The sequence below is a fragment of the Spermophilus citellus genome (assembly GCF_964194105.1).
Source record: "Spermophilus citellus genome assembly, chromosome: 4".
Classification (NCBI taxonomy): Eukaryota; Metazoa; Chordata; class Mammalia; order Rodentia; family Sciuridae; genus Spermophilus; species Spermophilus citellus.
In genome coordinates, this window is record NC_138185.1 from 140,321,745 (window position 1) to 140,346,774 (window position 25,030).

Genomic DNA, 25,030 nt, shown 5'->3' on the forward strand with positions numbered 1-25,030 from the left:
CAGTTATGGCAAAGAATTGTAGTCACCCCACTCCCTGTTTTGACTTGGAGCTTTGGCCTTCATCCAAGATACTTTGAATGAGGCACAAATTCAGACAGCCCTTGTAGAAGTCGAGGAGAGGTGCTGGGTCATTCCAGAACAAAGCAATTGCAAAAGAAGAGTTATAGCATTTGTGGGGGGATATATTAAAAAAGAATGATGATGACAAAAAAGTATGGAGGTGGAAGGAAGAGAGAAATAAGGGGGAGATATGCAAGAATAAATGAAGGGATCTAGAAATGACTGCAGAAAGAAACGGCTCAAAGAAAATTTGGGATGAAGTTTTTGATCACAAATTAACTCCTGGGGAACAAGCATGCAAATCATGGCACTCACCTTGATCACATGTTTGGGAAGTAGAGGCACAAATCAGAGGAACTTGTTTGGGAGCTGGGAAGGGTGGCACATGCCTGTAATCACTGCAATTCAGGAGGCTGAGACAGGAGAATTGCAAGTTCAAGTTCAGCCTCAGCAACTTAGAAGACCCTGCCTCAAAATAAAACAAAATAAAAGGGACAGGGGATGTAGCTCAGTGGTGAAGTATAATCTCTAATACAACCCTGACCCCCTGGCCAAAAAAACCCAAAAAACATAAAATTAAATAAAATGCTGATCAAGGAAAAGTTTGGAAATATGAGAATTTGGATCTTTACCATGGGAGAGGATCAAAGGATGACTGGTGGGAGGATCCCTGAGCCCTTCTCTGTCGTCCCATCAGAGTGGCCCCTGAACTCTCCCACAGTGAGCTGCATATTGAGTACCAAACTAGAGAGATAAACCACAACTTTCATTTGATTCTTAGCCACTGCCTGACCAAATGGGAAGCTTATCCTACTGTCTACAGAATTCACACTGTTTGTGGAAGGCAGAAGTCTTGCCAGAACACAATGAATCAGCCGCCATTACCCAGAGGAGTAAGTTAGGGCAACCACTTTGGACAATATGTTGTTTTGGAAGTGAGGATTTCTTTTACAACATTTGAGCCTGGGAACATGGTGTGCTTTATATAAAGCAGAAAATAAATAAATGATTTCAAGGAATTCCTCTCCCACATGACCAATTCAAAAACCCAAGCCGACAAACCCAAGTACCAAATGGATTCAAGGAGCATTCATTTACTCTAACTTTAAAAATATAATACACATGAAACTATTTTAGAAGTTTTTTCCCCCTTGAAAAAAGGGAAGTCACTGAAATAGAGACAACTGGCCACAATAATTTGGTTTTCATCAAGTGTGGGCTTTCAACTTACATCAAAAAGGCACCAGGAAAAAAAAATAGGTTTTTTGGTAGGAGAAGCAGACTACAACAGTTTGATGCAATGTTAGGAAGTAAGGTTAGCCTTACCCAAAATAATTGTTAATAGTTTAACATAAGTGATTTAACTGTATAACAATACCTTAGGATTTTCTTTCTTTCTTTTCTTTCTTTCTTTGTTTTCTTCTTTGCAATGGTGGGAATCAAACACAATACATGTTAGGCAAGTACTCTTCTGCTGAGCTACATCTCCAGCCCAGGTATCTTTGTTTTAATTTAAGGACTAAATATCACATTGTTTTTTGTTTGCTATCATAAGGTTTATTTGTAGCTGATATTAGTTGAATTATTGGTAGTTGTCTCCTGGTACCCGTTTATTTCTCCTTTCATTAAAAAACCTAAAACCTGATTGCATAGAACATGGTCTTTCCTATTCTCCCTCATGGAACAAAGATATTTCCTATTCTCCCTTGCAGATAAGCATAGCACCTAACTAATTCTCGATAATACAAAGAGGAAATGTTATGTGCAACTTATGAGCATACCCTAAAAGAGGGGGCAAGCTCTTCTTTGCCCTCTTCCTCTTTTTTGTTGGTTGGGAACCAGATATGATGAGTCATGTTTTTGTAATAAGTTAGGGCTGTGGGATCCTTGAGAATGGAAACTGCATGTGGTGGAACGAGAAAATGGAAGAAACCTAGATCTCTAGCACAGGCAGTGCCCAGATTGTTCTGCATTGACAAACTAGGTCCCTGGAACATGAGAGGATGAACATCCACACTGCTTAAACCACTATTATTTTAAGTTTCTCTATTGTTTTCAGTGAAAGCAATCTATAACAAATAAGATATTTTTAAGTGTTATTTTATCAAGGTTATTTTATCAAGGGAGTGGCGAGAAGTCTAAATTCGCTAACATGTAAACCTAAACCTGTTCTGTTAAGCTGAAATTGTCATAAGCATCCATCGTATCCATGTCCACTACTTATTCATTTGATGCTATGGCTCTCAACACACACAAGAGACCTACGAGGGTTTTGTAAAAGAACATAGAACATCTGAGAACAGTGAGGTTACCACCCAAGAGCAGATGCATGCACAGACTAGACTCTGGTTTTCAAGGTGAAAAAGATCTGTGATTAGTGATGTTTCTCAGAGAAAATTATGGTTTGAAAAATATCTCTAGCAACTGTCACCAGAGATTCTTTAAAATGCACACTTGTTAAGAGGCAAAAGAGCAAGTCCCATAGGCTCTAGTGTGAAACTCCTCCTAGTTCATTCTAACTTTAGAAAGTCTTTGAAAGCTAAGAGATACGTATATTGGGGAAATGAAAGGGACCAGTATGGAAATCGAGGGGTCTGAAGCCAGAAAGAAAAGAGAGACAGAGAAGACCATCAGGGGATTTTATAATTATTCCAAGGATTGTCAGTGTAAACAATGTCCAGAACAGTACTTATCAGTACTTATTTCCTGGGGTTACTGAAACCAGATCGTAAACAAATGGCAAGACAATTCCATGGATATGATCCACATAATCTGAGCTGCAACTTAACTGAAAAAAAAATGTCAAGAACTTAAAAATCAGAGTGTAAGGAAGAGGGTAAACACAGAGAAGTATCAGTAGTTTAGTATTATTCCAAGCAAATAATCCATTTAGGAGTTTCAAAATCCAGTGGACAATAGCTATTTGATCAAATGAATCTGCTGCATTTTGCAATGCCTAATGAAACAATAGATCTAGGCAATGATATCAATGACTCGCTAAAACCATTAAATAAACAAGGGCTGGGGACTGATTCATGGGTAGGTCAAGCTAAAAACATCTGAATTCACTTATCAATCTTTTTTTTTTTTTTGTACTGGATATTGAACACAGGGGTTCTCTATATCCCCGGCCCTTATTATTTTTTATTTTGAGACAAGGTCTAACTAAGTTGCTCAGAGTGTCTTCAAACTTGCTATCCTTGTGCCTGAACCTCCAGAGAAGTTGGGATTACAGGAGTGGGCCACAGACCTTGACTCTCTCTAATAAATCTTAGCATTACAAAATGAGAGATAACTGAACAGTATGTAATTTGTGATAGAATGCAGTTGAAATTTTATGGCACCACTTAGGAAATCATTTTGCCAAAATATGGAAATTGAATTTGATCCAGTTTCTAGCTCTAACTATTTATTTACTTGGAAACCCAGGAAATAGAGAAACAGGATGAATGATACGTTGGGGGCAATCAGCAAAGTCCAGAATGGATTTTTGATTACCTGCACAGAGAATGAGTGGCAAGGAAAAAAGAATAAGAGGAGGTAATGTTTTGTTAAAAGAGACATCACCAGATGCCATTTTTTAAATCCTTATTTGATTTATTTAATCATCAATCAAATCTATAAACAAAAACCAATTGTAAAAGGCCTTTATAAGATCCTTGAGGAAATATGAATATTGACTACAAATTGATATTAGAAAATTGTTATAACTTATTTAGTTGTAACAATAATGTTGCAACCTTGGATTAAGTAACTGTTTCTTAAATATGACACCAAAAACACCACAAAAGAAAAAATAAATTAGACTTCATCAACATTAAAACTTTTGTGCATTAAAACACCATTATGAAAATGAAAAGAAAATCCACAGAATGGGAGAAAATACTCTTCAAGTCATATATCTAACAGGGTTGAGGATCAAAAATATATAGAGAACTCTTAAATGTGACAACAAAAAGACAAACAACTAAATTAAAAATTGGTAACAAACTTGAAAAGACATTTCTCAAAAAATACCTATATACATGGCCAATAAACACACGAAAAGATGCTCAATATCATTAGTTATTAGGAAAATGCAAATCAAAACCACAAAAACATGTCAGCTCATACCATCTAGAATCATTATAATAAAAAGGATGGATAAATAACAAGTGTTAGCAAGAATGTGGAGAAATCAAAACCACATATGTTGCTGGTGGGAATGTTAAATGATGCAGCTACTTTGGAAAGCAGTTTGGTAATTCCTCAGAAAGCTAAATGCAGAATTACCATATGATCCAGTAATTCCACTCCTAGGTATAATCCCGTGTTGGTCAGGATTTTGTTTCTGTGACCCAGATACTTGACAAGAACAATTTACAGGAGGAAAAGCTTATTTGGGGCTTATGGTTTCAGAGGTTCAGTCCATGGTCAGCTGATTCCATTGCTCTAGGCCCAAATGGGGCAGAACATCATGGCAGAAGGATTCAGCAGAGGAATGCTGCTCAGTTCATGGCATCCAGGAAGCAGAGAGGACAGAGAACAGGAGACAAAATAAAATCCTTGAAGACACATCTCCACTGAGCCACCTACTCTAGCCACACGCCACCTGCCTACAGTTACCACCCAATAATTCATTCAAATTACTAATCTATCAAATTGATTAATCTGCTGACTAGGTTACAGCTCACATAATCTAATCATTCTATCTCTGAAAATTCCTGCATTGCCATATGAGCTTCTGGGGGACATCTTTTATCCAAACTATAATGATACCCAACACAAAGGAAAACATATGCCTTCATAAAAAATTACACACAAATCCTCATTGCATCATTATCCACAATAGCCAAGAAGTGGAGAAAACAACCCAACTGCACATCAACTGATGAATGATGAACCAAATGTGATATATGCATACAATGGCATGGTATTCAGCTGTAAGAAGGAATAAAGTACTGATAACTGGTTCAAAATTGATGAATTTTGAAAATAGTATGCTAAGTGTAAGAAGCCAAAAGAGCCTCTCATAGTATGATTCTATCGATATGCAATATCCAGAAAATCAGAAAGCAGATAAGTGGTTGGGAGGATGGAGGGAGAAGGGAATGGAAGTGGCTACTATTGGGTAAAGAATTTCTTTTGGGAGATGACTAAAGTGTACTGAAATTTCCAGTTTCCCATGCTCACTGTGGTGAAGGATGGATTTGCCAGTGGTGAAGAACAACATTGTAAACATGCATAAAACCACTGAACTGTGTACTTTAAAATGGTGAATTTTATGTTACATGAATTTTATCTTGATAAAAAATGTTTAAAATAGTATAGTGACATTTTAAAAAGAGCCTTTATTGCCTATAGATGTATACTTTATTTATGGATGACATGATGATGTCTAGGATTTGCTTTTATAAAATCTAATGGGATGGAGGTAGGTAATATGGGAAGGGATAGATGAAATGAGAATGGCCATGAGCTTATACTCATTAAAGTCAGGTGATGAGTCCCTGAGGATTTGTTATACTCTTCTCTCTACTTTCAAATGTGTTTGAAATTCCTCTTAAGTAAAAGTTTATGATCAACCAGTGGTGCTGTCAGGTCACACATGGGCTTTAACAATAGTGGCAGAACCATAGTACATTGGGCACTAACAGGACCTTATAGATCATTTAATTAAGCTCTTTGTTTTTATATAAAGGCGAAAACTAACATACCCCACAGGGGGTGGGAGAAACTATTTTCCCAAAGAGGTAGGTCTAGAATAAGGACCCATAACATAAAATTGCTTTCCTCTGCTCTCCTATATTCTCTGATTGAGCTATGAATTAAATTGACACCAGACAGATGAATAGGGAAAAAATCATATTTAGTTATATATGTATGCATGGGAGTCCCACAAAATATACAAGAAAGGTCAGATGGCTGAAGCTCCTTTAGCACTCTGAGCTATAGAAAGGCACAGGACTTTGGGCTTCTGGGGGTGGTGAGTTATGGGAAGGTGAAGAGAAAAAAAGGTGTAGTGGTTCAAGGTGTCTTGTTATGCAGAAAAATCTCTCTGGTAATTGAGTTGTCTTGGAACAGTCCTCATAAGTACAGGTGATTGGACATGGTCTCTCTTTTCTGATCAGTTTTCTGTGGAGGAGATTCATCACTGATTCCTTTCAGAGGATCTGTCTTTAGGCAGATCAAGGGGGCCCAGGGAAATCTTCTTTCCCACTTCCCCCAAGGACCCTCAGTTTGAAGTAACCATCACACCAAGTGATATATTTTGGGGTGATATTTCCTAAAGTCTTTCAGCAGTTTTAGGTTAACAGTAAAATTGAGAGGAATATACAGAGCTACCCCATATGCCCCTTCCCCTATACATATAGAACCTCCCCCATTATCAATATCTCCCACCAGAGTGGTACATTTGTTCAATTGGTGAACTTACATTGACACATCTCTTACCACCCAAAGTCCAAATTTACATTAGGGGTTGTATATTCTAGTGTGGACAAGTGCATAATGACATGTACCTACTGTTACAGTACCCAACAGAGTATTTTTACTGCCCTAAAAACCCCATGCACCCTATAGGATGTGCATGTATGACAGTAGAGGGTATATGAAATATCTCTTTACATCCCTCTCAATTTTTCTGGGAACAAACTTAGACTGCTCTAAAAATTTAAACTTAAAAAAAATGTCCTCTGTGCATTTTTTTCTCTTTTCTTCCCCCAATCTCTAGGAACCGGTTTTTTTGTTGTTGTTTTGTTTTGTTTTCACTATCTCCATAGTTTTGCATTATCCATTATATCATATACTTGGAATCATAAGGTATGTGGCCTTTTCAGTCTGACTTTTTTCATTTAGTAATATGTAATTAAATTCGTTGTGTCTTTTCATGATTTAATATTTGATAATTTGATTAACTGATTTTGACACTAGGGATTGGACCCAGGGGCATTTTACTACAAAGTTATATCTCCAGCATTTGTTTACTTTGAGATAGAGTCTGTTTGAGTTCCTGAAGCTGACCTTGAACTTGTGATCTTCCTGCCCCAGCCTCATGGAGTCACTAGGATTACAGGTGTGCACCACCATGCCCAGTTTATTTCATCTATGTTCAGCTCTAAATAATCTTCCATGGTTTGAAGGTACCACAGTTAATTTACCCAGTTCACCAATAAGGGCTATCTTGGTTGCTTCCAAGTTTGGGCAATTATGAACAGAGCTGCTATTAACATTTGTTTGCACATTTTTACCTCTGGATTACTGTTTTGTATAGTAAGAATGATTTACATTTAATTTTGTTAGAAACTAACAAACTGCCTTTCAAAGTATCTGTACTATTCTGCATTCCCCCTAACAAGAAATGAGAGTTCCTGTTGTTCCACATCCTCACTAGCATTTGGTGTTGCCAGGGTTCTGGATTTTGACTATTCTGAATATATGTGTAGTAGTATCTCATTGTCATTTTAATTTGTATTTCTCTGATGACATATGACGTAGGGCAAATGTACTTATTTGCCAATTAACTATCTTCTTTGGTGAGATAACTGTAAGGTCTTTGGCCTATTTTAAAAATTGTGTTGTTTTCTTACTGTTGAGTTTTAAGAATTCTTTGTATATTTTGGATAACAGTCCAGATATATCAGATATATCTTGCAAACATTTTTCTCCCAGATTGTGGCTTATCTTTTCTTTCTCTTGACAGTGTTTTCCACAGAGCAGAATTTTAAAAATTTCAATGCAGTCTAGCTTATCAATTCCTTCTTTCACAGATCAGACCTCTGGTATTGCATCAAAAGAAGTCATCACCAAAACTCAAGGCCATCTGCATTTCCTCTCTGTTACCTTCTTGGAGTTTATAATTTTGCATTTTATGTTTGGTTTTGTGATCTATTTGCAGCGATTTTTTTTTCATAAGGAGTATAACATCTGTATCTAGGTTCAACTTTTTTTTTGCATTTAGGTATCCAGTTATTTTATTGTTTGGCTTTGCTCCTTTGTCAAAAAGTCAGTTGGTGATATTTTTGTGGGTCTGTTTCTGGGCAGTCTGGTCTGCTCTGTGGTGTTTGTTCTTTCACCCACACCACACTGACTTTATGAATGTAGCTTTCCTTGTCTTGAGGTTGGCTCATGCCAGTCCTTCTTCAGTTTTGTGCAACACTTCTCTTCTAGTGTCATATTGGCTATGCTGGGTTTTTTGCTTCTCCATATAAACATTAGAATCAGTTTGTTATTATACACAAAATGACATGCTAGGCTTTTGCACTGAATCTGTAAATCAAGTTGGGAAGAATTGACATCTTGACAATATTGAGTCTTCCTCATCATGAACATGGAATCTCTCTCCATTTATCTTGTGCTTTGATTTCTTTCATCATAGTTTTGTAGCTTTCTTCATGTAGATATTGGACTTTTTTACATTTTATACCTACATAATTTCATTGTGGGGATACTACTATTAAGTGGCAATTTTTAAATTTCAAATTCCATTTTTTTTATTTCTGGAATATTGGAAAGTGATTTTTTTAGACATTAACTTTGTATTCTCCAACAATGCTATCACTTGTTAGTAACAGGAGGTTTTCTTTTGTTTTGGATTTTCAACACAAACATTTTCTGTAAAGAATTTTCTTTAAAGGATTTTCTGTAAAGAATCATGTAGTAGTAAATATTTTAGGGTTAGCAGTCTAGCTTCTCTTGCATAACTCTACTTTACATATATATAATATGTAAAGAAATGAGTATGCCTGTGTTCCCAAAAATACTTCATTTACTAATTACAATATTTATTACATTATTACTTTATATATGCCTGTGTGTATTTCCAGGTGCTGGGTGGACTGGGTTGTCTGGTTCATGAATTATAGTTTGCCAACCCCTGGTATAGAAGAATCAAATTCTTCAGACTCTACTTCCTATTCTCTTTTCACTGGTATGAATTATGAAGAAAACAAAAACTCTGGTAATCTTCATACTAATTGCTTTGAGCTTACAAATGAGGACTCATAAAAAAAGAAAAACAGCATCCTTGAACCAGAGCTTCCCTGTCCCATCCATTCCTAACATCCCAATTTGATCTACAAATGATAGGACTCTGGTGCACCTTGAAATTAGTTTTTCTCGTAGCATAAATACTATTTGAAAATAGAATATCCTAATTTTAACTAACCTGAGCTCTAAATCACATTGAAAGTAAGGAGGGGAGGAGAAATGTTTCAGGGAAAGTCTTTTCCAGAGATGGCAATATCAAACACAGTCCTGGGCATAATTGTTTATAAGAAGAAATATGATGTTAATAAATTCATCTGGTAATGGAAGATAATAGTATCCAATATTTAATGATTTTTCAGTTTGTATTAGGCATTCTGACACATGGTATCAATATCACCTTGTGTCTTTACAAAAACTCAGGGAGTTTCCCAGTAAATGCAACTATAAATCCTGGGCTGAGTGTATAAAGCAAGTATCTGATGACTCTGGAAGTTAAATGGAAGAGGGAAGAATTAAGAACATCAGAATTCAAAGTGGTGGTGCTTATCAATAATTTCCTTGCAGGCATCCCTCAGCCTGAACGTAATGGAGTCTTGAACAACTGGAGTGTGGGCATTAAAGTGACTAGATAGAAGAGAAACCCTCTAGTTTTGGCTTTAGAGCAAAAAGGAATCTATTAAAACTGAGAGGATGCAGAAATCTCCCTCCCTTTCTTCCTCCTTTCCATTTTCTATATACCCTGTAACTCTATGGAAACAGAGAAAGAGGCTATAATTCAACTGAAGCCAAAACTGTGGGAGAAAGGATTCTTCCTCCTCAGTGCAGGGAGCTGTGACCCTGCTCCTACTCTCCTCTGTCCTCTGTCCTCTGTCCTCTCACCTCGCTCCTCTGTCCTCCACACCCCGCTTCAGTGTTATACTAGCTGGTTCCATGGATGGTTGAATGGGGTGACTAAAACCTCTGCATTCTGTCAGAGGATGAAAGGGGAGACTCTGAGAACCAGAATTACTAAAAAGTTGTAGACAGAAATGAACTCTGAAAAGGTACCCCATAAAGTTGTTTATGAACTACTAGGCTCATCCCCTAGTTGAACATTCATGATTTGATCCTAATTTTGAGAACTGAACAAACAATAGATCCATACCCTGGATTCAGTCTGACTATTGTTTGGTGCACATGAGGGTAAGTCAGCAGGAGGCAGTTTGCCAGATAGGAACCTGTTCTGTATCTTGATGGTGGTAGTGGTGCATGAATTCATATAGGTGAATTTGTCTGCATGTCAAAAAAAAAAAAGTATTTGCACTATTTCTGTGTGGTCATTTTTAAAATAAAATGACCAACAGTTAAATCACAGGAAGATAGCTTGTCTGTCAAGATCCTTGGAGACAGGCTAGGGATGTGGCTCAAGTGGTAGCGCACTTGCCTAGCAGGCGTGAAGCACTGGGTTCGATTCTCAGCACCACATATAAATAAATAAATAAATAAAGATATGGTGTCCACTTAAAAAAAAAAACTAAAAAATATTTGGGCTGGGGATGTGGCTCAAGCGGTAGCGTGCTCGCCTGGCATGCGTGCGGCCCGGGTTCGATCCTCAGCACCACATACAAACAAAGATGTTGTGTCCACCGAAAAAAATTTAAAAATAAATATTTAAAAAAATTCTCTCTTTCTCTCTCAAATAAATAAATAAATAAATAAATAAAATTTAAAAAAAAAAAATCCTTGGAGACAAGCTTCGGGAGTGATTCCAGTTAATTTAGTCAGAAAAGAGTTTATTTGAATACTATTCCTTGGCTCACAGAACTGACAAGGTCAAAGAATTAGGACTGGGAAGGTGGTATTTCAGCAGTGCCCTGGCTAGGATCCTTTACTTTCCTTATTAAAACGGAGCAATCAGTTCCACCATGGCCACTGGTGCTGTGTGTGCCAAGGTGCAGAAAACATTGCATGCTTTGGCTTCCACAGAGATTCCCAAAGTGGCCAGGAGAACAATTATAAACTGGAGGGTGCCTAGCTGGCAGAAATAAATAAGCAAAATATGGCTACTATTAGCCCATCCTACAGATGAGAAAACCGAGTGTGTGAAACGTATGTAACTCTTGGATAGAAGTGGTGAAAGAGGGCATCCCTGTCTTGTTCCTGTTTTTAGAGGGAATGCCTTCAATTTTTCTCCGTTTAGAATGATATTGGCCTAAGGCTTAGCATAGATGGACTTTATGATGTTGAGATATGTTCCTGTTATCCCTAGTTTTTCTAGTGTTTTGAACATAAAGGGGTGCTGTATTTTGTCAGATGCTTTTTCTGTGCCTATTGAGGTGATCATATGATTTTTATCTTTAAGTCGATTGATGTGATGAATTACATTTATTGATTTCCGTATTTTGAACCAAACTTGCATCCCTTGGATGAATCCACTTGATCATGGTGCACAATCTTTTTGATGTGTTTTTGTATTAGATTTGCCAGAATTTTATTGAGAATTTTTGCATCTATGTTCATTAGAGATATTGGTCTGAAGTTGTCTTTCTTTGATGTGTCTTTGCCTGATTTTGGGATCAGGGTGATATTGGCCTCATAGAATGAGTTTGGGATTACTGCCTCTTTTTCTATTTCCTGAAACAAATTGAAGAGTGTTGGTATTAGTTCTTCTTTAAAGGTCTTGTAGAACTTGGCTGTGTATCCATCCAGTCCTGGGCTTTTCTTGGTTGGCAAGCTTCTGATGGCATCTTCTATTTCCTCACTTGATATTGGTTTGTTTAAATTGTGTATATCTTCCTGACTCAATCTGGGCAAATCATATGACTTAAGAAATTTGTCGATGCCTTTAATATCTTCTTTTTTATTGGAATGGAGAAGATAATGCTAAGTGAAGTCTGCCAATCCCCAAAAAACAAATGCCGAATGTTTTCTCTGATATAAGGAGGCTGACTCATAGTGGGGTAGGGAGTGGGGAGCATGGGAGGATTAGATGAATTCTAGATAGCGAAGTGGTGGGAGGGAAAGAAAAGGGGCAGGGGATTAGCAAGGATGGTGGAATGTGATGGACATTATTTTCCAAAGTACAGTATGAAGACTTGAATTGGGTGTCAACATACTTTATATATAAACAGAGATATTAAAAAAAAATTGGGGTATATATGTGTAATCAGAACTGTAATGCAAAAAACCCCAAAAAGTACATGTATAAAGGCATTAATTGGTGTGAACATACTCTAAATACAAAGATATGAAAAATTGTACTTTATATGTGTAATAAGAATTGTAATGCATTCCACTGTCGTGTATTTAAAAAAATAAAATAAATAATAATAATAAAAAAGAAATGTATATAACTCTCCTGAGTTCACACAACTTCACCAGAACTCAAAAACTTTTGCTTCTAGCTACCATGGGATGGCTAAGTCTCTGGCCTCCAGAGAGCTTTGTGGAAACCCTGGTGCCTTGTCTAAAAACAAAGAGAAGTAATTTGAAGCAGAAACTCAACTTCCTCCTGGCTCTGCAACTCAAAGGAATGCTAACCCAGCTATTTTTTGTCATAGTTGTTGTTTTTGTTATTGTTTTAAGCAGTTTGACTGTTTTGTCTTTGAAATACAAACATTGGGGTTCTTTTCTTTCTTTCTTTCTTTTTAAAAAAAAAACTTTTTTTATACACTGACTCTTGATATAGTCCCTAGAAAAGCATTCACATTTTTGGATCACATACTCATCATCAAATATTTCTAAGCATTACTCCTTATATATGTAAGTTTGTTTGTAAATGATATGTATATTATAATACTCATACATTGCATGCTAATTAACATCTAAAAAGTAAAGAATGATAAAATATTTTTAAAATAACGTGTTAAAATAGTACAAAATCAATTTCATTAAAGAATTGTTAATGTAAGTTAACTGAATATGCTTCAAATGTCTGCTTCTAAATTTAGTTTATTTTTATACTTGATGTTAAATGGCTACTATAATTAGAAAAACATTCACAAAGATATGTAAACCCAAATGAAAGAAGTTCATCACTGGCTATGTTTATTAAACAACAGTTCTTATTATTTTTAATCCCAACAATCAGTTATGCAAAGGATTTTGGGAGAGGGGACAAAAGAAGGCAGAATTTAGAATTTAATAAATTTCCATTTTTGTTGCTGTTAGACAAATAATTAGAGGATGTTACATTTTTGTACTTTTAGCAAATGACTTCAAGACTCACTGAATTTTTTTTTCTGTTAGAAAAATGTAAATAGTTTAGCAAATTAGGAGTCTTACTTTTCAACTGTTATGTAGATGGGAGAATTTAAAAGGGCTGAACTATTGTCATTTTCAACAATGACATGTTAAAATGATGGATAGTTTTACAAATGCTCCTTTGCAAATTTCTCTCTAGCACATTTATTTTTTCAAGTGGTTTCTGCCTGGGTGTGGTGTTGCACATCTGTAATCCCCAAGATGGGAACACTGCTAGTTCAAGGCCAGCCTGAACAGCATGATAAGACCCCTTCTCAAAACAACAACAACAACAAAACAAACAACAACCAACAAACAAACAAACAAAAAACCCCTGTACTCTTAAAAAGCGCTATCTGTCTTACTTAACTGTGAAGTCAGGCTTGGTACTACATACCTGTAACCCCAGGGACTCAGAAGGCTGAGGAAGGAGGATCATAAGCTCAAGGCCAGCCTAGGCAACTTAGTGAGACTCTGTCACAAAATTTAAAAATAAAATTAAAAAGGCCTGGAGATGTATTTTGGTGGTAAAAGACCCCTGGGTTCAATTCCCACCATTAAAAACAAGAAGAAGGAGGAGGAGGAGAAAGCATAGATCAAGAAAGTTTATTTAAAAATAAACTACAAGGGCGTATACTATCAATAACTACATGGCATCAGAGGAAACAGTAAATTTGGTATATGTGATCCTTCGTAAAATGAAAGCTCATACCTCTTCTTTCCCTTTCAAGGAATTTTGCTTCCAGCTTTGGTGGACTAGGTTGTTTCAGAAGTATTTTCTTATTTAAGACTTCTATAAAAATTTAACAACAACAACAAAAAAAAATCTTTTAAAATCTGAAGGTATTAGAGAGCTGCAAACGTGGTGAGGAATCTCCTGGAGAGCAGGGAAGCCCAGGGAGGTGAGCGCATCAGTTAGAGCTGCTAGGCAATTGATAGTCTTCATAGGGTTGAAAGCCTACAGCAGCTTTCAACAGTCACTGGACTGGGTAATGAGAATCAGAGAAGGGCCTTGGTAAATACTGCAGGGACTAAACCCTTAGGGTAAGGTGTGTTAGAAATTAATCATCCTTCTCAAGGACTAAAGCCCAGCTGTACATCATTTTAGTCCCTACTTGAATTAAGATGATCTGTAATTGATAGTACTCCTTACTTACACATCTGCTTTAGAAAACGGGTAATTTCTTATTGAAGAGGATAATATAATCTAGAGCTTTACAATATTTCTTTGATGTCAAGATCTCAATTTAAAAAATTATCAGGTAAAGAGAAGCATAATTGAAAATCAAGAGAAAGAAAACACACAGGATAGATAACAAATAACCAAGGGATCTGGGCAATGAAGCTATTAGGTATGAATTTAAAATATATATGATTAATACGTTTAATTAATTAAAAGACAAGTCTTAAGAATGTTGGCAGGGAATTAGGAGGTATAAAAGATAATCAAATAAAACTAAAAAACAAATTAAACTTCCATGGATGGATTTAAAAGCAAATTAGGCAAACATTTAAAAATTTTGTAAGTAGATCAGAAGAAAATATTTAGACTGAAGCACAAAGAGATTATATATATATATATATATATATATATATATATATATATATATATATACACACACACACACACACACACACACACACACACACATATACACACTATATATTGTGTGTGGTAAAAATGGGGGTGGGATCTATAATTAGAGTAACAGAAAGAAAGCATAGAGAAAATTGGGGCTAAAGAAACATTTGAAGAGATAATGACTGAGAATTTTCCATACTTGCTGATAGACTGGAAAGTACAGTCAGGTACTTTTGAACAGGTAAGTGACAAAAAATTTTGTGGCACAAATAATCACAAATAGTTTTGTTTATATATTTACCTTATTGATCACATCTGGTGACTCTCTGTAAATTCCTAGCCTCACTCATTTTTGAAGCAATAGATTGCCTATGAATCATGTGGAGAATGAGTTTTCTATGGTGCTATATTTGTAACTCCAGACTCCTTTATTTATTTGGGTCAAAGCAGCCACTCCTTTCAGTGGTTCCATGGACACAAACCTCCAATGCACACTGGTGTTTGTTAACTTAATTACTACTGAAATTATATAGTTTCTAACACACTTTTACATAGAGATGCATGCAAAAAGACTTTTGCATATTTCATAATTAAAACATTTCAGGAAATAAAATATTAGGGCCATTTTCTTTTCATCTTACTCAGGGGTCAGCAGACATTTCTGTAAAAGGCTAGATAGTAAATATTTGAGCCTTGCAGTCCACTTGTGCCCTGTGTCATAATTACTAACTCTGCCACTGTAGGAGGGAAGTAACCACAGACGGTGGGTAAGCAAGTGAGTGTGGCTGTGTTCCAGCGACACTGTATTTACAGAAATCAGTGACGGCCCAGTTTCACAAAATGGGCCACAGTTCACCCATCCTTGGCAAACGTCCACTCTACATAAGTTTTTCTTATTTTTATATCTGCATTTTATCAGCAATGATTTCTGTGTCTTCCAACAGAATCTTCTAACATCAGTGTGCAGTTTACGTCATGGCCAGGTCAGTTCCTATACATCATTTCAGTCATTTTAACCCAGAAAATGTTTTCCAACGATAATTTTAAAAACTCTTTATTTAATAGCAAAGAAAAGAATCTTCTAAACTCCTATAACAGAGTTTAGAAAAGGTATATATGGTACTGGACTGAGTATTACGGTACATAAATTTAAACACTCCTGGAGAAAATATAGAGGTTTGTCTTCACATTTGGATCATCTGTTTCTTTCTTTCTTTCTTTTTTTTTTAATTTATTGAATGCTTGCTGGCTAATGTTTTAAATAACAATAAGAGTCAGTATTGAGGGTAGGGGATAAAAATTTACACAAGAAAGGGCGTTTTTGACATCCTTTGATTCTCTGGACGGACTTTAAGGCGTCATTGTTTGAGTCTCATGGTGCTGTCACAGAGCTTCTACTGTACCAAGGTTTGCTGTGTGTAAGCATGTGCTTATATTAACAGTGTTATCTGAAATCCCAAGTTTCTTTGCAAGAATCTGCAAAAAATCTTTTTCTCTATTTCAACATAGTTTCTTTGTTTGAAATGAAAGAATATCATCTCTTAGTTCTTTTAACTAGGTGTATAAAAACAGCAGTTCATTGCCAACAGGACAGGCCTCTGAAATGTGAGTTTCTAGGCTTGTCTCACTTCACCTTGGTTAGCATCTGTGTAGCATGATGGACTGACATAAAGATTTCAGTGCATAGTATTTGTACAGTTTAATTTCTTTCAAATTTTTAAATTAAAAATAAATATGTGAAGAAGTTTTATCATTTTTTTTTCTATATCACTTCAAATCATTACTTACTACCTTACTACAGCCAAACTGTGTGATTTTTCTACTGACCAAAAATAGGACAATTTGAACATTAATAAAGATTTGTATCTGTAATGTATTGAAACACATCAAAGCTCCTCAAATCTCTTTGGCTGCTTCTGAAGGACCATAGAGAACCACCTTACTACATGGTTACTACTTTAATCATGGCTCTAAAAATTAAAGAACATCTGAAACTATAATACCCCACTCTTTTAAAATTCAGATGGCTTGATATAAGATTTTTCTTCATGATTTCCCATGGTTTGATATAAGATTTTTTTAATTTTACGTTGTTGTGAAATCAAAATGTGTTCCATAGAAACAGTACTTTGAGTCCTCAAAAAACCATTCTGTGCTTCACTTTCAATACAAAATTCAGTAAATTACAAGAGCTATTTTCAATGCTTTATTTTAAAGTAGGCTTTGTGAAGATGAGTTTGCCTAGGTGTAGGCTAATAAGAGTCCTGAGCACATTTAAGGTAGGCTGAGCCAGGTAGGTTCAGTAGATAGAAGTTGCATTAACAATTTGAGATATTTCCCACTTACAATGAATTTATCCCTATCACAAGTTGGGAAGTATCTGTACTTTTCTCATCTGAGAACTCCGAAACATTTAACTATGTTGCCACAAGCTATGTAAGTGAGAGCTCTTGGCCATTTTCATGGATTCTTTGGAGAGTTTGATTATTTCTATAGAATCCTTCTTGAAAAAAAAAAAAAAGAAGAAGAACACTAATCCTTCCTTCATTCCTTCATTTCTGTATTTGCCTAATCTTTCCTCCCTCCATCACATCACCTTTTCTCCCTCTCTTCCTTTCTAGTTCAGTTCAAAAATTCTTGAAGGCCAGGGAGTTGAGTAAGATGTGCCTGGTATTCCTGAGGTTGCTGGACACTCATGCAAGGAAGTTAAGCCAGTGACAGTAGTAGCATGTCAGTGGAGGGTACAGGGCCCACACAGGAATATGGCTATGTTGGACGGAGAAAGAATGAACAAATAAGGACATTTGGAGGATAACAAGTTTCTCATTCTTGAAGAATACACTTACAAACATGAGAAGGGAGAAGACTAGGATGAACCCTGTGGTAGTGGATTGGAAGTAGAGACATCAGAGTGAACTCATTGTTTATTAAAGAGATGGACAGAGATGTAAATGTGTGAATGCCACCACATGCGACTAAATCAGTTGGGATCACTCCAGGTGAATTGGGCTGGCACTAAATAATCACACAGACACAGAAAGTACCTTTTCCTTAGGGTTCAGTGACAGCTCTTCTGCCCCAGCTCCCACAAGGGAGGTAAAAGAGGCAGACAAAAGAGAGAGAGAAGCATGCCTGAGACTATTATATTTATTGAGAAAGTTCAACCCAAATAAGGCAAGGGGTTGGATTTCAGGGGGTTGCTTGGTGATGTCTTGCAGTCAGCAGATTGACTGACATCTTGGAAAGCCACAGCCACTCAGGTGCTATGTGGGATCAAAGGCAGAGCGAGAGAAAAGGACACATATTCGCCCAGCCCAGTTAGAGCAGCAATGTCAGTCAAGTCCCCTTATGTGCTCAAATGCACATAACTCACACACAATATGTATTATGTATACATTTATTCCTGATCTGTCCATTGAGAAGTTCTGGCAGAAGTAACACCTCACAACAGCCAAGCACCTAGTGCCTAGATCTTGATTCCTGAATGCTTTCCTTCACTCAAGCTCACTGGAGAAATGGCTGGTCTCAGGACTGGGACAGGAATGTTCAAAATGAGACCGGAACATCTGTGATTCCAGAAAGTAAGAAGACCCTCAAAGAACAATGGACAGACGAGAGAAGCCATTAGAAGGGAATCACACAGGCCAAATTTGGGACAACAGATAATCAAATAAATAATAGTAATAATAATAATAATCAAATAAATAATAGTAATAATAATATGCTCTAACCTTTTGAGAATATATGAGTCCACACTTATAAAATGAAATAAATAATAAATGTTTAAAAAGGGAAGCTTCGCTTTATAGTAGAATAACAATAATATATGTGGAAATATATGTTAAAATGAACAGGAGAAGGTTTGAAGACTGATGAATGAATAAATAAATGAAAGTAGAGCAGCAGCAGCAATAATAACACAGAGACAATCCTGGGGAAGCCAAACCATATGAGTTTCTACTGATCAAAGATAGGACAATTTGAACATTAATAAAGGTAATATCTGTAAGATATTGAAACACATCAAACCCCTCAAATCTCCTTGGCTGCTTTTGAAGGACCGTAGGGAACCACTTCACTATTTTGAAAACTGGCATCTGAAGGGAAAGAATGGAGGGTTTATCCTGACTTTCTTGTATTTCTTAAACTTCAGGGCAACTTAATAGCTTTTGAGAGCTTTCCCTTTATGGAAGCATCTCAGTTCATTCCACCTACTCTGTATAGATTTGAATTTTTTTCCACAATAGAACATTTAAAAAAAAAATGAGCATCTGATCTCAGTTAAACACAAGGCTACCACATATGGTGTTCACAGGGCACCCACCAAGTTGACAGGATATGTAGGGGCAGAAGCCCAGCCCTGACTTCTCTTGCCAAGCCATTTGCCTTGTTGGGCAGTGGTGTCAGCAAGAAGGGACATGTCCCCCCCCCCCCAAATGGTCTATTCAGAGCAGTCATCTATTTCCTATTTCTGAGAAATAGCCTTTACAATTTTTGCCTAAGGTGACGCAGGGGCTCTAAACAGCAGTGGCATTCAAAAACCAATCTCATTAAGAAAACCTCTTCTCTAATTCAGAAAACTGCCAAAGAACTGTGTCAGTGGTAGAGACATCAGCAGCAGAAGTGAGGGGGAGAGCCCAGGAGGGAGAACAAAACAAGCCTAGTTCTTCAAGGAGCAGCAGAACAACAGCACAGAGAGGAAGGGACCAGGACAGAGCAAAGTTATGGCCACTAGGAGGTGCATTAGACTCACTGTGGCCTCCGTGACAGGTGGGGTGAAAAGGCATTCTGATTTTAGGAGTGCTTTGAATGGGGCTCAAAGTGTCTATCTTGCAATTTTGTGCCAGCTCTTGTCCCTAAGGTGGGAGTAGCTTTAGGAAACAGGCTATGTAACACATGCCCACATACCATCCTGCTCCAAAGCATTCATATATCCTCAATACCCTCAGGATGCTGGTTAATACTCTGCAAGTGGCCATTCACGGATTCTAGCTAGTTGTGAACCTGGGGACTCCCAGTGCAAGTCCAGGTGATTAGGCAAATGTACATCAGGAGCCTGGTTTTCACCTGGTGTATTTCAAAATGGTGATTGACTTTGCCTCAGGTCACTATTATTTCAGAATATTAAAATGTATTTAAATTACTGTCACTATTATTTCAAAATGGCTAAAAAATATATTTGAATTGTTGCTAAGACTCTGGCTTCTGGCAGGCAGGCAGCTGATTGGAAGTGGATCTTGCCACACAGCCCATACTTGAAGCCCGGACTTACACTCAAGGGCAGATGCACGGCCTCCCACACATTCCCACGATGTGTGTGCACTGACTGAGAAGGAAATGCCTGTTCTCAGACTTGCTGCACGGGGAGCCTGGCTTCTCCGTTTCCTCCCTGGTGACTTCCCCACTTGGCTTCTGTAGGAAGCAGATCTGCTTTTCTCCCAAAGGAGGCCAAATGTCATAATAGAGAAAAAGGCTGCTAAGCAGCAAGGGGGCCCTAATGAGAGAGCAGGAGAAAAGCTGGACCTAAGATCCTGAACAGATCATTTTACTGGATTGGAGAGAGAGAAATGAAGGTCTTTCTAAAACTGATTCAACCAACCAGGACATTTATGCCTTCCTGCATGAGGCTCCTGCATGCCTCCCTGGATTCTGTCCCCACCCCGTGCAGCCCCTCATTGCTAGTTCTGGAAGTCAGTGAGTGATAGGTTAGCATGGTGCTCATCCCATGGTGTCACCTAGCAACGCGATGTTCATAAATAGCCACAATCATCTCTTCTCCAAAAATGGTTAAAACTTCTTTTAAAGACATCAGGAAAAATGCTTAGCTCCTTCAGAGCTAATGTGAAATATTCCCTTTTCTCAGTCCTCCCATTCCCAGCCTTCCTCTTCCTCTTCTCAATTTGACCTCCCAGCATGTTTATTATTTATACTTTGCCCCCTCTTTTTTTTTTTCTTTAATGCACATTTCCGTCTACCGGGTCACATAACAGATGTGCATGTAAAAATCTCTCAGTAGTTTTGCAAACTTCATTCAGCTGAAAAACATCTCAAAAGCCAAAAACATTCCTACTTAATCTTCATGTCCTGCACTTTAAAAGAAATCAAACTAAGAGTCATAGAATATTAAGACTAAGAAAGAATTATCTCCACGCAAGTTAAGATCATACAAAATGTATAGCACTATTAGATAAAAGATTTATCCTTTATTAAAAGTTCAAATGCATGAGAACAAAAAGGGTTCCAATAACTAGACCATTATCTAACAAACCTTAACTCATAAACCTAACATACACTTTGGGGGCTTTTACTGTATTTCAAATTCTGAGCTACATAATGATACAAAGATGAATAAGGTTATTATGCTATTGAGAATTCAAAGTGTGGTGAGAAATGCTAGGAAATCCTTTTTGCACATGGACAAAACAACATTCAGAACAAGTCCCAATCTTCTAATTATACATTGTCATTGGTACAAATGGAGAGTCACAGATAAATAGATCTTTCTAAAAATGCTGAGAACCCAGAAAAATTATATTTTATAATAAAATTGAGTTTTAATTTTTTAGCTGAAACAAGAGATACACGCTGGTGTTTATTGTGATAATGAGGACTGGATGCTCTAGGAAGGAGATAGGTTTTACTTTGGCCATGTTGAATTTGAGGGATCTTGTAGGTGTCCATTCTCTGTCAGGATAAAGCAAGAACCAGATGTATTCTCAAACTAGAAAATCAACAAGAGTTAAATAAAGGAACTGATACAAGAAACACGGACAAAGAAATCAACAAGGGGGTGGTGAACTGCTCTGGCACAAGTCATAGCACAGAATGATTACTACCTCTAGCTTTTAGGGACAATGGGAGAAAGGTTGGACTGACCAGAAACCAGGAAGTAGCTGTCGCTGCTGAGGGCTGACTTCAGTAGAGGAGAATACCTAACCCATGGTGAGTAGGCAACAGGGAAGACAAGGAGATGCATACCCTCCCCTCACTCTTCTCCTGCCTTCTCTGGGATAGCTAGCACCTCCCATGGGGCAAACTCAACTGGCAGCAACAGGCCCAGAGAGCCTGGTGATGCAGCACACAGGCTAGCCTCCCAGGGCACAGGATAGGAAGGAGATGGCTGGAGATTTAATCTGGAGGGTAAATGGAAACATCCACTACCACACTAATGCAGATGGTAAAAAGGGTTTTTGGGTTATACAAGCCTGAGAGTCAGGGAAGAGGCATAAGTGAAGATAGACATTTGGGAGCTATTCCGTTAATAAGTGGTACTTAAAGTCACGTTTCAGGATGAAAACACTCAGATAATGAGTGTTTAATTAACCATATTAAAGAGTTGAGGAATAGCTAGCTGCTTGATAGAGGAGGAGGAGCTAAGCAAAGGTATCAAATGATCTCATTGGCTTCTTGATGGTTATTGCCACTGAAGAAAACAGACCTTGGGCTTGGGCTGGGTCTCAGCAGTAGAGCACTCGCCTAGGGCTCCGAATGTGGCTCAAGCGGTAGCGCGCTCGCCTGGCATGCGTGCGGCCCGGGTTCGATCCTCAGCACCACATACAAACAAAGATGTTGTGTCCGCCGAGAACTAAAAAATAAATATTAAAAATTAAAAAAAAAAAAAAGAATTAGAGTGCTCGCCTAGCACATGTGAAGCCCTGGGTTCAATCCTCAGCACCACATAAAAATAAATAAATAAATAAATAAATGTAATGTGTCCCACTACAACTCAAAAATAAATATTAAAAAAGGAAAGAAAATAGACCTGATAACTGGGGAGTTCTCACTCTAGGGTACTTGTGCCTTAAGAGAAGTTGAGGGAAAGAGGAAAATGCCTAACACTATTCATTCCTTCAAAAATGTTGAGCTCCTAGACTGCTGGGTGCTGATGAATGAACAACAACAACAACAACAACAACAACAAAAAAAACATGGCACCTGGTCTCATGGGAATTGTAATTTATTGCATGTGAGACAGTCACACAAATAAAGGTCAAGTGTGGTCATGGAACTGTGAAAAAGGCATAACTGTTTGGGATTCCAGAGTACTTTCCTGATGAAATGATGCTAGGGCTGCTTGAAAGGTTCAGAGGTTGGTTAGAAGAGGAGATATGATGGGAGCTGCCAGGGTGAAGCTTGCATAAGTGAAGGCCCTGTGGTGGGAGGGAGAATGGACTGAAACACCGAAAGAAGGACTAAGGGAGGGGGGCTGAGGAAGTGGCGCTAAGCGTTATGGCGCTCACCTGGCATGCGTGCGCCCTGGGTTCGATCCTCAGCACCACATACAAACAAAGATGTTGTGTCTGCCAAAAACTAAAAGTAAATAAATAAATAAATATTAAAATTCTCTCTCTCTCTCTTAAAAAAAAAAAAAAAAAAAAGGACAAGGGGGCTGTGGAGTTCACACAGCAGTAGTAAGGCCAAATGGAAACTGGAAGGCATCCCAGCCTATTTGAAGTATAGGGAAGGAGTTGAAGAGGTGGGTGGAGTACCTATGGATGTAGGTGAAACAGTCTAATGCCAAAGTCTGGTGGCAGCTTGGACTAGAGGGCTGGTGCTGAGCAGTGGCCAAGGTACAGGAATGCAGGAGAGGGTGGGTCCAGAAGGACTCTGGGTTTCTAGTTTGTAGACTGGTCAGATGGCGATGGACAGTGACGAAAACCGGAGCAAAGGGGCGGAAGACTGTGAATAACATGAGGAGCCTCTGTCTCCTAAAATAACTTGTTTTCAGCTCTTTTCTCTTCTTTGGACTCCCATTCGTACAAAATAACCACCCTCACTATTGGAGGGTGAAACTATTGAATGTGGTACTTCACTCTTCAGTATGGGTGGGACCTTGCATAAAATACATAGACATTTTCAAAGCATGTTCACATCCAGCCTTTTACTTTATCCTCACCAAAATTTCATCGCTTCTCCTACCCGTCCTTATTGAAAGATCAGTGCATTCACAATCTTGGTCCAATTATGATGTGTATTTCTGGGCACATCATCAAAAACCTGCAGCTGCTAAATCCATTATGAAATCTTAGACTCTCTGAGGTTTAAGGGAACATTAGCTCTCAGTTACTCCCAAACCACTTATTTTTCTGAGGCCCAAAGAGATAGCCAGAGGAAGAACCAGGATTGTAGTCAAATAAAACAAGTACACATCCAATTAACACTCACAATCTCTGATAGTTGATATATTATTTTCATGTAGGGTTTTTTAAAGAAATGAATGTGCTAAAAGAACAACCCAGATCTGTTGACAAGCAGTCCCATCAATCAGCAAATGGCCTGTGGCTCCATGCAGTGATGCTGTTGGCACTGGTAAATGGAAAAGCCTTACTCATCTCTACCCCTCCTAGGAAGGGACTGATCCACACCAGACATTTTCTTCAATGGCCTTCTCTCCAAAGCTGCAGTCAGCAACTCCCAAAGGGTTTAAGTGAGCAGGTGATTCATAAATGTCTCCTCTGGCAGGAAGCTAGGGCAATTCTTTGAAGGTGTGCTACAATATTGCAAATTGGCTGCCTGAAATTTAATGGTTGTGGAATTTGGTTGTGGAAATGGTGAGGACAAGAAGACTCTTAAATAGGCTGGGAGTGTAGCTCAGTGGAGAGTGCTTATCTAGCTTATCCCTGGGTTGGATCCCCAGCAATGGAAAAAAAAAAAAGATAGTTAAACGGAGAGGAGTAGATGACAGAATGAATAGTTGTGCTTAAACAAACAGAACAAGCTTTATATACATAAAATCAACCTAGAATTCCTAAGACCAAAATGATGTTTGAGACAAATTTTTGTGTGTGACTCCTTTATCATTAAAGCTTGTGCTTGAAATTTACTTCAATTTGATTTGTTCTGTAGGAGAATGTTGGAGATAAGAAATGTTCTAAACAGGATTTAGCCCAAACTTAAATCCTATCCCTCACCATCAGGACTCCTTCTATTTGGACCATTTGTTCAAATAACGTTCCTTGAGAAGTTTTCAGTGCCAGGCCTTGTGCTAGGACTGGGGCATGTGATGCAAACATGCAAAGACACTCTATCTGCAAAGGAGTCTAGCAGGGAGTCTAGCAGGGCACTTGGACTGGTGAGCAAATATCACTAATAAAGACAGGTGTTCACTGGCATGTAAACAAATGCTAAAGAAGGTACTAGGAGTCTGTTAGGGGCCACTGGAGGAGACTTCAAAAAGGAGATGATACTTCAGTGAAGTTT